Raw genomic sequence first — 13,556 nt, 5'->3', positions numbered from 1 at the left:
TAGATTCAAGGGATTAGATTTGATAGAGTGCCTGAAGAACTATGGACAGAGATTCGTGACACTGTATAAGAGACAGGGATCAAGACCATCCCCAAGAAAAAGAAATGCAAAAAAGCAAAAAGGCTGTCTGAGGAGGCCTTACAAATAGCTGTGAAAAGAAGAGAGGCAAAAAACAAAGGAGAAATGGAAAGATATACCCATTTGAATGCAGAGTTCCAAAGAATAGCAAGGAGAGACAAGAAAGCCTTCCTCAGTAATCAGCGCAAAGAAATAGAGGAAAACAATAGAACGGGAAAGACTAGAGATCTCTTCAAGAAAATTAGAGATACCGAGGGAACATTTCATGCAAAGATGGCTCAGTAAAGGACAGAAATGGTATGGACCTAACAGAAGCAGAAGACACTAAGAAGAGGTGGCACGAATACACAGAAGAACTATACAAAAAAGATCTTCACAACCCAGATAATCAGGATAGTATGATCACTCACCTAGAGCCAGACATCCTGGAATGCAAAGTCAAGTGGGCCTTAGAAATCATCACTATGAACAAAGCTAGTGGAGGTGATGGAATTCCAGTTGAGCTATTTCAAATCCTAAAAGATGATGCTGTGAAAGTGCTACACTCAACATGCCAGTAAATTTGGAAAACTCAGCAGTGCCCACAGCACCTGGAAAAGGTCAGTTTTCATTCCAATCACAAAGAAGGGCAATGCCAAAGAATGCTCAAACTACCACACAATTGCACTCATCTTTCACGCTAGTAAAGTAATGCTCAAAATTCTCCAAGCCAGACTTCAACAATATATGAACCGTGAACTTCCAGATATTCAAGTTGGATTTAGAAAAGACAGAGGAGCCAGAGGTCAAATTGCCATCATCTATTGGATCATCAAAAAAGCAAGGGAGTTCCCGGAAAACGTCTACTTCTGTTTTGTTGACTACGCCAAAGCCTTTGACTATATGGATCACAACAAACTGTGGAAAATTCTGAAAGAGATGGGAATACCAGACCACCTGACCTGCCTCTTGAGAAATCTGTATGCAGGCCAGGAAACAAGAGTTAGAACTGGACATGGAACAACAGACTGGTTCCAAACAGGGAAAGGAGTACATAAAGTTTGTATATTGTCACCCTGCTTATTTAACTTATATGCAGAGTACATCATGAGAAACGCTGGGCTGGAGGAAGCACAAGCTGGAATCAAGATGGCTGGAAGAAATATCAATAACCTCAGATATGCAGATGACACCACCCTTATGGCAGAAAAGAAAGAAGAACTAAAGAGCCTCTTGATGAAAGTGAAAGAGGAGAGTGAAAAAGTTGGCTTAAAGCTCAACATTCAGAAAACTAAGATCATGGCATCTGGTCCCATCACTTCATGGCAAATAGATGCGGAAACAATGGAAACAGTGGCAGACTTTCTTTTTTGGGGGGCTCCAAAATCACTGCAGATGGTGACTGCAGCCATGAAATTAAAAGACGTTTACTCCTTGGAAGAAAAGTCATGACCAACCTAGACAGCATATTAAAAAGCAGAGACATTACTTTGCCAACAAATGTCCATCTAGTCAAGGCTATGGTTTTTCTAGTAGTGTATGTATGTGAGAGTTGAACTATAAAGAAAGCTGAGCGCTGAAGAATTGATGCTTTTGAACTGTAATGTTGGAGAAGACTCTTGAGAGTCCCTTGGACTGGAAGAAGATTCTACCATTCCATCCTAAAGGAGATCAGTCCTGAATATTCATTGGAAGGACTGATGCTGAAGCTGAAACTCCAATACTTTGGCCACCTGATGTGAAGAGCTAACTCATTTGGAAAGACCCTGATGCTGGAAAAGATTGAGGGCAGGAAGAGAAGGGGCCGACAGAGGAGGAGATGCTTGGATGGCATCACCAACTCAATGGACATGAGTTTGAGTAAACTCCGGGAGTTGGTGATGGACAGGGAGGCCTGACGTGCTGCAGTCCATGGGGTCGCAAAGAGTCGGACATGACTGAGCGACTGAACTGAACTGGAATGCCCTTTTCTCCCCAGTCCACTGGCAAAGTCCTCTTCATTCTTCCAGGCTCCTAAACCTGAGCCCACCCCCAAAGGAGACTGTTCACAGGGCTGACTAGCCCCTTGACCGTGAGCTCCAGGGGACCAGGAAGTGTTTCTACCCTCTTGTATCCCAGTCTGTACATCACCTTACACATAGTCGGTTTCAGTACATGATAATGAGACAGTAATGGATGAGACAGCAAATGCTTCAGCTCTTTCTTCGATAACTTCTATGAGTCTGGGCTCTACTGAGAGAGGCTAAGCCAGTATTTCTCAACCTTTACTGCATATCACCATTCCCTATAGTCTTTTTGAGAACCAGAAATTCCTGGGCCCCACTCCAGACCTACTTGAGACAACATTTCAGGGAGAGAATATCATGCGCATTCATTTATTTACTTACTTGTCTAGTTCTCTGAGTACCGGCTAGTTATAGTTAAGTATTTTTTTATTCAATGTCTTATAGCCCATTATTATTGCTAGTTTTATGCCAAATTGTTTCAGATTTAGCCTTCTGGCCCCTGTGTCCTCTTGACATGTCCTCATCACTCTTGGAGTAATTCCTTGCTTTCCTGTGTACAAGACTTTCCAGATTCATTTTGTGGTGTATTTCTTACAAAGTACAACAGGTGATTCTGATGCACATCTGGGTTTTGGAAGCCATCATGTTGATCAGTAGCTTGAAATCACCAATAGGGTTAGCTCTGATTGCCAGAATCCATAGCAACAGGCAGAGGAATATTCTTGGGCAGAAGCTAGTGAAGGAAGCTCAATGTTCCTTAAGACTCCCAGGCTGCATCCCTGAGGATGGCTGGCTCACCACAGAAGACAGGTGATTCAGGCAAGCTACCTGGCAGAGGTTTCCAGATGCCACCTGCCCAGCCAGTTACAGATGGCAAATGCCTAGTGTGCCCAAGGCAACAACTTCGGGAAGCAGGAAGGAGGCTGTACAAAGGAGGACTTTATGCAAAGAGTTGGACACAACTGAGTGACTGAACTGAACTGAATGTGTTTCTCAACAGGTAGAAATCATATTAATTTTAATTGTCAGCCTGGGGCAGTAATTGTCATGAGGTCTGGGTCCTGCCCTCTGAGGAATCAGTCCCAGGAATTTCCCAGGACTGGAAAAGGCTGGCAGCTCCCATCAAGGAACCCTGTAGAGTATTTCTCTGGAGGAGGACAGGTATCACACATGCCTTGCACTAGACAACACTTTTCTTCCTAAGAATGCAAAGCGCTTTCACAGATGACTCATATGTTTTCAAATAATTTTTAATGTAAAATCATTTGTACAACCTGAACAGAGATTTAAAAAAAAGACTCACAATTCTGTACTGCCTTGACAAGTTTTCTGTAAATCTAACATTATGCCAAAATGAGTTTTAAAAATAGACTCACAATTTACAACATCTTGGGGACCCACATAATGTCCCTACCCGCAGATGTTCACATCCTGAACCTGTGAATCTATTACCTTCCATGACAGAAAGGACTTCTCAGATTCTTAGAGTAAGGTAAGCATCCTGAGGTGGAAAGTTTATTTAGAATCATCTGGGTGGGCCTGTTGTAATCACAAGAATCATTATAAGGGGCAGAAATATGATGATGGGAGCAGATGTGAGAAGGACGATGGGGGAGAGAGGGACTTGAATATGTTACCCTGCTGGCTTTGAAGATGGAGAAAGGGTCCATAAGCTCATTTATAGAAATGAGAGAAGTAAGGGAGCAGATTCTATCTAGAGCCTCCAGAAACAGTCTAGCCCTGCTGACACCTTGCTTTTAAGAACTATTTCAGGCTTTTGACTTCCAAAACTGTAAAGGAATAAATTTGGTTGTTGGCTTAATGCAAATTTATGTATAATTTATTATAGCAGCAATGGAGACTAATACACTGATTTAAAATTTTTAATGAATTAATTTTTATTGAAGTGTAATTGATTTTCAATGTTGTTTTAATTGTACAGCAAAGAGATTCAGTGATGCATATATCACGTTGCTGTTGCGTCAACCAGCTTGCTTTTTAGTCATAATCTCTTCACTTTGCCTTATCACATTTTGTAAACTCTTCCCATGAAAATGCAGCTGTAATCAAAAATATTCTCTCCATTTCTTTCTCCACTATCTGAACCCCTACTACCCACCTTTCTGTGATTGCTAATGCTGCTGTTCTGCACCAAAAAGGCTTGTTTACCTGAAGTTTCCTATTCAACGTTAGCCTTGTACTCTTTCAATACCTCTGGAGTTTAATTGAGCATCTATTACTATCCTTTTCTTGGATGCATATGGAAATGGGGATTCAGGAGTGCAGGTGCCATAAACCTTCCCATATGCAGACTGTCAGCTGTCCACAAGGTAATTCTCTATAAGCAGAGCGTGGATTCTCCCTCCCCTGCAGTAATCCCCACTCCTCTGCTGTGAGCAAAAGTTCCCTGAGATGAATTTACTGGCATCCCAAAGATAACCAGGAAAATGATTCATGGTTCAAAATTCACTTCTCCCTTTCACACATGATTACCTGGAAGCTGCAGTAATGACAGTGGTATGTCCAAAGCTCCTGGCAGGAATACCCAGCTAAAGCCAGTAGGTAGGCACTCAATGTCCTGTTTTTTCTGCATTCTCATGTCATCCACAAATGACCCAACTTCCCATCTACCATCACAGGCCCAGAGACTTCCTGCCCATGAGAGGAATAGGCTTTAAAAGTAAGCAAATCTATATGCAGAATAGTCATAGAGAGTCTGGGGGGAGGCAAAGGTGTCCTGTCGCAACTGAGGGGACAGAGGCTCCATTGAGAATCACCCAGGCCAGGGCCCCTCCTCATGTAGCTCAGATCCCCAGCCCTCCCCTCCCCCTGGTTCCCACCGCTATGCTTCCTGTCCTGCTCCTTCATATTGGTGACCTGGCTAAAGTGTCTGCTTGCTTGCTTCCTTCCTCTTCTGGTTTAAGTTGTGACTTAGTATGTTTACACACCTAGGCTCGTGCCCAACCACCTCCCACCACAGCCCCTGGCCCAGCCCAGGCTCCCAGGCTCCTGCCCTGCTCTGGACCCCCACCTGCTCATCAGGAGACCCTGCACAGTTTCCCTCAGAATCACAAGGACATCTTGATGAACCTACAAAGTCTAAAAGATAGGAAGAGAGCAAAGGAGGTCTGATGAATGAAAAAAATGAATGTAAATTAAAAAACCTCATTTAATTATTGGTTTTCTCTTGCTCTGTAACCCCAAACTCTTTCCGAATGTGCTATTGAGTTGCTAAAATGATTGACTTGTTCTTCCCCAGAGATGTGTAGCCAAGAAGGAAAGAAGAAACGAAGCAGGAGCTAGCAGCCCACAGCAGTCGGGGGCTGATTGCCTGAAAGCTTTCTGGATTAGAAATCAAAAATTTGAAAATACAGGTTAAGGAGGGACTGTGGAGTTTGCTGCAGGTTTCTGTCCCAGTCCTAGCTTTTGTTTTGAATGATGGTTTTTCCAGTCCTTATTTCATTAAAGAATAAAACAAAAAGCCTAAGGAAGTAATGGGAAGCCAGGCATGGACCAATGACAACAGAGTGGCATGAACGAAAGACGGTGATTAATCCCTAATCCAATTCTGTGTACCTGAGATCCAGGAAATAGAACGCAGGAATAAATCACATCTCCAGTGGCCTCAGCAGGGTCTCTGTTGAGGGGAGGGGAGTCGGGCTGCAACACTTCTTTCTGGACTACCCTGGCACCCAGAGGGGGCCTGGCGGGAGGTCGAGCTGAGCAGAGCTGACTGTATCTAGTGAGAGGCTGCCACCTGCACCTGTGTGAGTCAACAGGTCCTGTTTTCAACACCCCCAGAAAATGGGGGGTCAGCCTCTGCCAGTGAGAACATGGACGTAGAGGCCAATGTGACTGGCCCTTTGAAAATTAGCCCAGGTTTGCAGGGCCAGGGAGTGGGGGAGAGGTGCCAGCAAAGCGTGTTCAGACCTCCCTGCCACCCATTCTTCACAGGGATCCACCCCTGGGGCACTCCAAGACACGCAGTTATGACACCTCATTATCTCCTCCCCACCAGAAGCCAGGTTTTGTGGAGCCTAAAGAGTAAACAATTTGGGGAGCCTTTAAGGAAAATGAACATAAATTTACTAATGCAAAAAGCAGATACCGAACAAAACCAGATATTTATCTAGAAGTGAGGGCTACCTAGCTATTTAGCTTTGTTCTCTGGGCACAGAGATCATCACTCCCATTTTAGAGGTCATGAAAAGAAGAGTGGGTGTATGTATATGTACAGGGCTTCCCTGGTGGTTCAGCAGTAAAGACTCTGCCTGCCTCTGCAGGAGGCCTGGGTTTGATCCCTGGGTCAGGAAGATCCCCTGGAGAAAGAAACGGCAACCCACTTCAGTATTCTTGCCTGGGCAATCTCATGGACTGAGGAGCATGGTAGGCTATAGTCCATGGAGTCACAAAGATTCAGACACGACTTAGCAACTAAAGCAACAACAAATATGTGTGTGATTAACTGATTCACTTTGCTGTACATCAGAAACTAACACAACATTGTAAATCAACTATACACCAGTAAAAGAGTTTTTTAAAAGAAGGCACAAGATTGAGGCCCAGATTGATGAAGTGACTTACCCAAGGTCAAACACCAGGCAAAAATGAGTTAACTAGGATTATAACCCAAATCAGTTCCATGTGACCCAACTGGGTGGCTTCCAATAACCTCTGATGGTGCTGATGTGGGGAGGGGGAGTTGCCACTGTTCCAGAAAGACCGGTTATTTCATCTGCATCCTAAAATGATTCATGTCCTCAGCCAATTCATTCACGTTTATCCAGGGCATATTTTTTTTTATGCTGGGGCAGTGCAGGGGCCTGGGAGTCAACAGGAGTGCAGTAATGGAGCCTCCTGCTCCCCAGGAGGCAAATAGAAAATGAATCCCACTACCACCAGCACTTCTGGTCATTGAGCACTGGTGTGGGAAAGAAGGTCACCGAGCAAAACAGATATATTGTATTTTACTGGCTGTTCCTAAAGGCCTCAGGGAAGGAATCATGTGTGTTTAGAACAATAATTCAATAAGCCTCTGGAAGCAGAAGATGAGAGCCTGTGGGCTTGGGTTGGAAAAGGACTATGAAGAGGTGACTGCAGCACTTTAGGTTGGAACCAATATACTGCGGGGGCCAGAAAGGAGGAGGGAGAGCTAAGAGGAGGCAGAAAAGTCAGAAATATTAAAAAAAAACAACAGCAAGGTTATCTGTGCTTCAGTACAACTGTTTTTTTACAATGTAAATCTCCACATGCCCAAGGTTTCAGTAAAGCTGGACCACACACATGGGCTTGAAAGGATGATGAGTGTGAGAATGAGAAAGTATGTGAGTATGTATGAGTGTGTGTGTGTGCGCGCGCACACGTGTGCATGTGTGTGCATGTGTCTGAAGCTGAGTTCCACATCTGGACTAGATTAAAACCTAATGGAGGAAAATATGATGGAGTAGGAACAAGAAATCTGATGCCTGGGGCTTTACTGGAAATCCTACCTTGGCTCTGGGCAGTTGGGCAGATGAGATCATCTCTGGGTCTGAAGGGCAGGCGGGTCCCATCTGGCACTGCTGTTGTGAAAGGGGAGTCACACTGCTGAGTCCCCCGGGCACCCAGTCCCACGGGCCTGCCATACACATTGTCTCACACAGTCTTCCCTCAGTCAATAAGAGAGAGTTTCTCCATCCGTCCTTTGTAGATAAAGAACTCAAGGCTCAGACAGGTTAAACAACTTGCGGAGGGCAGTAACAACTATTAAGAACGGATTTATCTGATGTCACAGCCCTTCCTGATTCTGTGGTTCCCCTGGCCTGGCCGTGATTGTCCTTTCACTTTGGTCCATTTCTAGGCCCACTGGTGCCAGGTTTCATCATAAGAACTAATAGAGCACTGGACATGGACCAGTCCAGGGGTTTGGCTGACAATCCCCAGGCCCCCACAAGGCAGGCGCTGTGCTCTGCCTCCCCCCAGCTTCTCCTCTTCCTTCCCTCCCACCCCTCTCCCTGTTAGGTTTCTCATGGAAGCCAGTGGAGTACTACTGACCCAGTCACCCACTCCCACCTTTCCTGTGGGGACTTAATCCCCCCTGCTGCCCAGGTTGTCCATGAATGATCCACCAAGTGTGTGGAAGCAGGTTTTTTTTTTAAAATTTTATTTTAAAATTTATTTTTGGCTGTGCTGGGTCTTCATTACTGCGTGGGATTTCTCTAGCTGCGGAGAGCAGGGGCTATTCTCTAGCTGCGGTGCACGGGCTTCTCATTGCAGTGGTTTCTCTTATTACGGAGCATGGCTCAGTAGTTGTGGTATAGGGGTTAAGTTGCTCCACAGCATGTGGGATCTTCCCGGATCAGGGATGGAACCCGCGTCTCCTGCATTCGCAGGCAGATTCTTTACCACTGAGATACTAGGGAAGCCCTGGAAGTTGTCTGTAAGTGTGACTTCTCACTAAGTGAAAATGCTAACAACGAATATGTATTATTTTGTGTGTTTGTATACATGCCTCTTCACAGAAATTGGGAGAAGAACATATTACTGGAGTTATTTAAATAGATGAGGTCTTTCAGAACTTGACTGTAGGTAAAGTACTGAGTCATGCCAACTAATTTTAAAGTGTTGACCATCTGACTGCCACCAGCACACAGCCGCTTGGTTTTTTTTGGTCAAGTGTTAAATAGCTGTCAAGTCAGCTATTGAGTGATAATAAGCATCCAATTATCACTGAAAATGGAGTCTGCTCCCAGTATCCTGTCTGTGCTTGGAGATTCAAGGAGAGCTCCATTGCTGGTAGAGCTAGCCCCACACAGCTAGGAGGGACAAATAAAATGGTTCTTTACTGAGTGCCTCTTACGTGCCAGTCACCAGGCAAAGCATACTGCATCCGTAATCTTGTCCTAGCTGCTCAGCAAAGTGGGCACCACTATTATCCTCACGTTAGAGCAGAGGAAATTAGTGCCTAGGGTCGTCAGCTTATCAGTGTTGGGGGTCATGTTTAGGGCTCTTCACAAACAATCCCAATCCAGTTATTCAGTTCTTTTTCCCAAAATAAGGGAGGGTTATACTTTCCTAGCCCCTCAATGTTGGTAACACATGTCCCTTCTGGGTAGAAGTGGTTTCCTCATCTGCCACTGAGGAGAAATAGCATCTATCCCATAACCTGCTGGGAGGATAAAATGTAGTAATAAATGCAATAATGTATATAAAAATATATATTAATAGCATAGTGTATGGCACATTGTAAGGGTTTAATGATGTTAGCTGTTACTATTTTCATGATGATGATTACATGATGTTGCTCCTTGAGAATCTTCAGCTTCTTCCTGTTATGTTATGTATTAAGTCATAGCCAGCTGTCTCAGCCAGGCATTCCAGGTGTCACTTCCTGATGTTTCTGTCGTGGCTCAGGAAGCTCCGAGGCCACCTTACTTGGCACTTCCTGTATGAGGGAAGTTAGGGAGGTGAAGACAGGGCTGCTTTGAGTAGTCCAGCCTCTAGAGTGCTCTATTAGCCTAGCCCCAAGTGGTGTTAGTAGTAAAGAACCCGCCTGCCAATGCAGGAGACTTTTAAGAGATGTGGGTTCTATCCCTGGGTCAGGAAGATCCTCTGGCAAAGGAAATGGCAACCCACTCCAGTATTCTTGCCTGGAGAATCCCAAGGACGGTGGAACCTGGAGGGCTATAGTCCACGGGGTCACAAAGAGTCCAAGGCGACTGAGCATGCACACATTAGCACAATGCATATCCGGGCCAATCCCAGATATGGCTGGAGGGGCCAGTCCATCAGGAAGAACACAGCCACTGGGGGCTAGGTGAAGTAATCTTGGGATTTAGTGTTGGACATTGTACCTGCTGCATTTAAAAAAAATATTTTATTTATTTATGGCTGCAGTGGGTCTTCCTCGCAGCACACAGGCTTTTCTCTAGTTGGACTACTGTCTCACTGCGATGTGCATGCTTATTGTGGTGGCTTCTCTTGTGGAGCACAAACTCTAGGACATGCAAGCTTCAGTAGTTTTGGCTCTTGGGCTTAGTTGCCTTGAAGCATGTGGAATCTTAGTTCCTGGAACAAAGATTGAACCTGTGTCCCCTGCATTAGCAGAGAGATTCTTAACCACTGGGCCACCACAGAAGTCCTGTGCCTGCTGTTGAAAGCGAGGTGTCCTTACTGTTTATAGCACTGGATACAAAATATATATTTGAGTTCTCATTTTAGGCAAGATGCAATAAGCACAATTCAACATGCCTCTCCCACTGAATGTGGCAATAATTCTCAGACAGAATTCGTGGAGCAGCTACTGGAGGACAATGAAAAGGAAACAGGAGCCGGTGGGTTGGGGAAGGAGATCAGAATTTCAAATACCGCCGATACCACTGTGAGTCCCTATATTTCTCCCTTGGGCATCATCTGACCTCAACTCACATGCAGCCTGAAAACTGGAAGTAAGCACTAGATGCAAACAGAAAGGACTGCAAAAGGAACACTTGTTATCTGGCCTGAGGAGGGGAAAGAGGTGCTCCTAAGTGTCATAGAAAGTGAGGAAAGCCCTTGGTTGTTTTTCTCCAATCTCCCACCTTGACCTTCAGCTGATCCTGTGGTAGTAGCAGTGAATGTAGGACAAAATTTGACTGCTTTTTTTCCTGCCTGTCCTTCCATTACTTGGCCCATACTCAGACACACTCAGAGGAGGTGCACAGATGCTCAGAGAAACGAAATCCCAGTTTTCAGACCAGAGGGCCACAAGGGAGCTAAATGTTTCAGATCTCAGAAAGGCAAGAGCTTAAGAGAGAAGAGTTTCTGGGCTTATTTCTAAGCTCTGTGAGTTTTGAGGACTGGACTGTGGATTACAGAATCACCCAGACTCCCAAATGGCCATGCGTAGCACACAGATCCAAGTAGCACTTGCAAAGTCTTTGAAAACTGAACTGAAATTGAAACCACAGCCTGTAGAGAAGGGTTAGGACTTGAGGCTGGAGCTTACCTGCTATATGGATAACCTGCTAAAATAAAACAAAGCAGAATTTATCATGCTTTTTAGGATTTAAGTAGAGCATAGATTCTCAGAATGTAATATTCAAATGTCTAGGATATAATTTGAAACTACTTAGCATGTGCAGAGCCAGAAAAATATCAACTTATAAGGGAAAGGACAATTAAGAGATGACACAAACATTGAAATTACTATTACTGGATAAAGATGCTAAAGCAGCTATTGTATTTAAACTCCAAGTAAGAGTGAATTCTCTTCAAATGACTGGAAAGATAAAAAAAAATTAAAGCAAAGAGAGTGAAGATATAATGAAGAACTAAATAGAAATTTGGGGGAAACTTAAAAATGCAATAACTAAAATAAAACATTCATGAAAGAATCAATAGCAAAATAGAGAGGAGTCACGTGATGATAGATCAATAAGAATTATCCAAACTGAACAAAGAGAAAAAAATTGAAAAACAAAAAAAAACAATGAACAGAGTCCTGGGTACATGTGGAACAATACCAAAAAGTCTAACGTTCGCATTATCAGAGTTTCAGAAGGAGAGAGAAAAGAGTATGGTGTGAAAATTTTATTTGAAGGGGCAACTTCCCTGGTAGTCCAATGGTTAAGACTCTGAGTAGAGGGCACAGATTTGATCCCTGGCCAGGGAACTAGGATACTGTGTGATGCATCCCAAAAAAAATTGTTTTAAATTTTATTTGAAGAAATAATGGGTAAATACTTCTCAGATTTGGTGACAGACATAAACTTACTGATTGAAAAAGCTCAATGAACTTTGAATAAGACAAACTCAAAGGAATCTATGCTCAGACACATCGTAATCAAGCGACTAAAAACTAAGACAAAGAAAAAACTCTTAAAAACAACTAGAGAAAAATAGTGCTTCATTTTGCACTATAGAGAAAGACTGACTTGAGTCTTTGTGAATTTTTCATAGAAAACAGTGGAGGCCAGAGGAAATGGAACAACATTTCTAAAATGCTGACAGAGAAACTGTCAACCAAAATTCTTTGTCTGGTAAAAAACATTGTTTTCCCAAATAGTCTCAGTGAAGGAAAACTGAGAGATGCTCTAAAATAAATACAAAGGGAATGATTTCCTCCTGAGACTGGGAACAAGACAAGGATGTTCTAAAAAAAAAAAAAAAAAATTATAGTGATGAGGAATAAGCTGCGGTTGCCAGAGATAAGGGTTGGGGGTATGTGGTTTCAAAGGAAAAACACAAGGATTTTGGGGGATGACAGATTTTCTATATCCTGTTGTGGTGATTGCATGAAACTATATATATGGGAAAATTCGGAACTGTTACATGAGAAAGTAAAAAGAAAAGGAACCTGGAGAAAGAACTGGGGTGGGACTAGGAGAGACAAAAGGGAAATGAACTGAAGCTTCCTCTCACCTCCATGAAACTCATTCAAGTCCATCCACCAAAGTTCTGAAGACACCTCAACCTCCCATGAAAACCCTGCCCTTGAATTCCCGTGAATTAGGCTCTTCCTTTTCTTATTACAAGAGATGAACCCAGATGCTAAGAGCAAGCAATGCAAGTCTCCTATTCATTTTTTCAAAAATGAGTCCTGGAGCATCTACTGTGTATCCAGTAGCCAGAGGCACAGATGTGAATAACAGAGGTCAGCTCCCAACCTTTATGAACTAATGTCTAAGGGGATAGGCCGCAGAGCATAGAAAAAAGCACATAAATCAGACGGTGATGAAACTAAACAGAGACTAAAATGGAGTGATGCAATGGGGTTCTGGAACACGTCCACTCTCCACTTAGTAGGGGGCTGCTGTGGGCAAAGATCTAACCGTGCCATGCCTTGGTGACCCCACCTGTAAAGTCTGGGTAATGATGGTAGCTACACCTGAGGGTGTGAGAATTCTGCAAAGTAATGTCTATTCCATGGGATCGGTGTACTTCTTGAACATGGTATGTGATCACTAAATGTTAGGTACTCTAATTATTAGTAATTTCAGAACTATATTTAGAGTTGTTTCAAGCTTCAGTGAACTACCCTGAGCACGGAGGAAGACCTCCCCCACCACCCTGCTGACTTTGTGCTCTTTTCCCATGTATCAAGGAACTGGAGATTGCCTGCTAAGGCAGCCTCTTCATTAACTGAATAGAACCCTTTAAAATCATGTCCTGAGGAGTGTAGAAAGCTCCTGGGATCAGAAAAAGCTGGGTTGAAGGCTGGCTCTGCCCATTATTTGCTGTGTGATCATGGGCAAGTGGCTTAAATTCCCTGGGCCTCATTTTTCTAAACCATAAAATACTAATCACACATGCTGTTCAGAGCTGAGATAAGGTCAGCCAAGAATGTTTCATTACGGTAGTTATTTTTGTTATTATTAAGTCATGTAATTTGGAATCTAGGCAAAGGTTAATTCTGGGAATTGAATTAAGCAAGCCATTGGAGCAAGCAGGATGCACAGCCCCGGGGTGGAAGTAATTGATGGGAAGAAAACCCACCCCTATCCTGTCATTGTGCAGGACAGTGGAGTCCTCTGC

This window comes from Muntiacus reevesi, chromosome 6, assembly GCF_963930625.1.
Source record: "Muntiacus reevesi chromosome 6, mMunRee1.1, whole genome shotgun sequence".
Taxonomy (NCBI): Eukaryota; Metazoa; Chordata; class Mammalia; order Artiodactyla; family Cervidae; genus Muntiacus; species Muntiacus reevesi.
Note: the sequence above shows the minus strand (reverse complement) of the source record.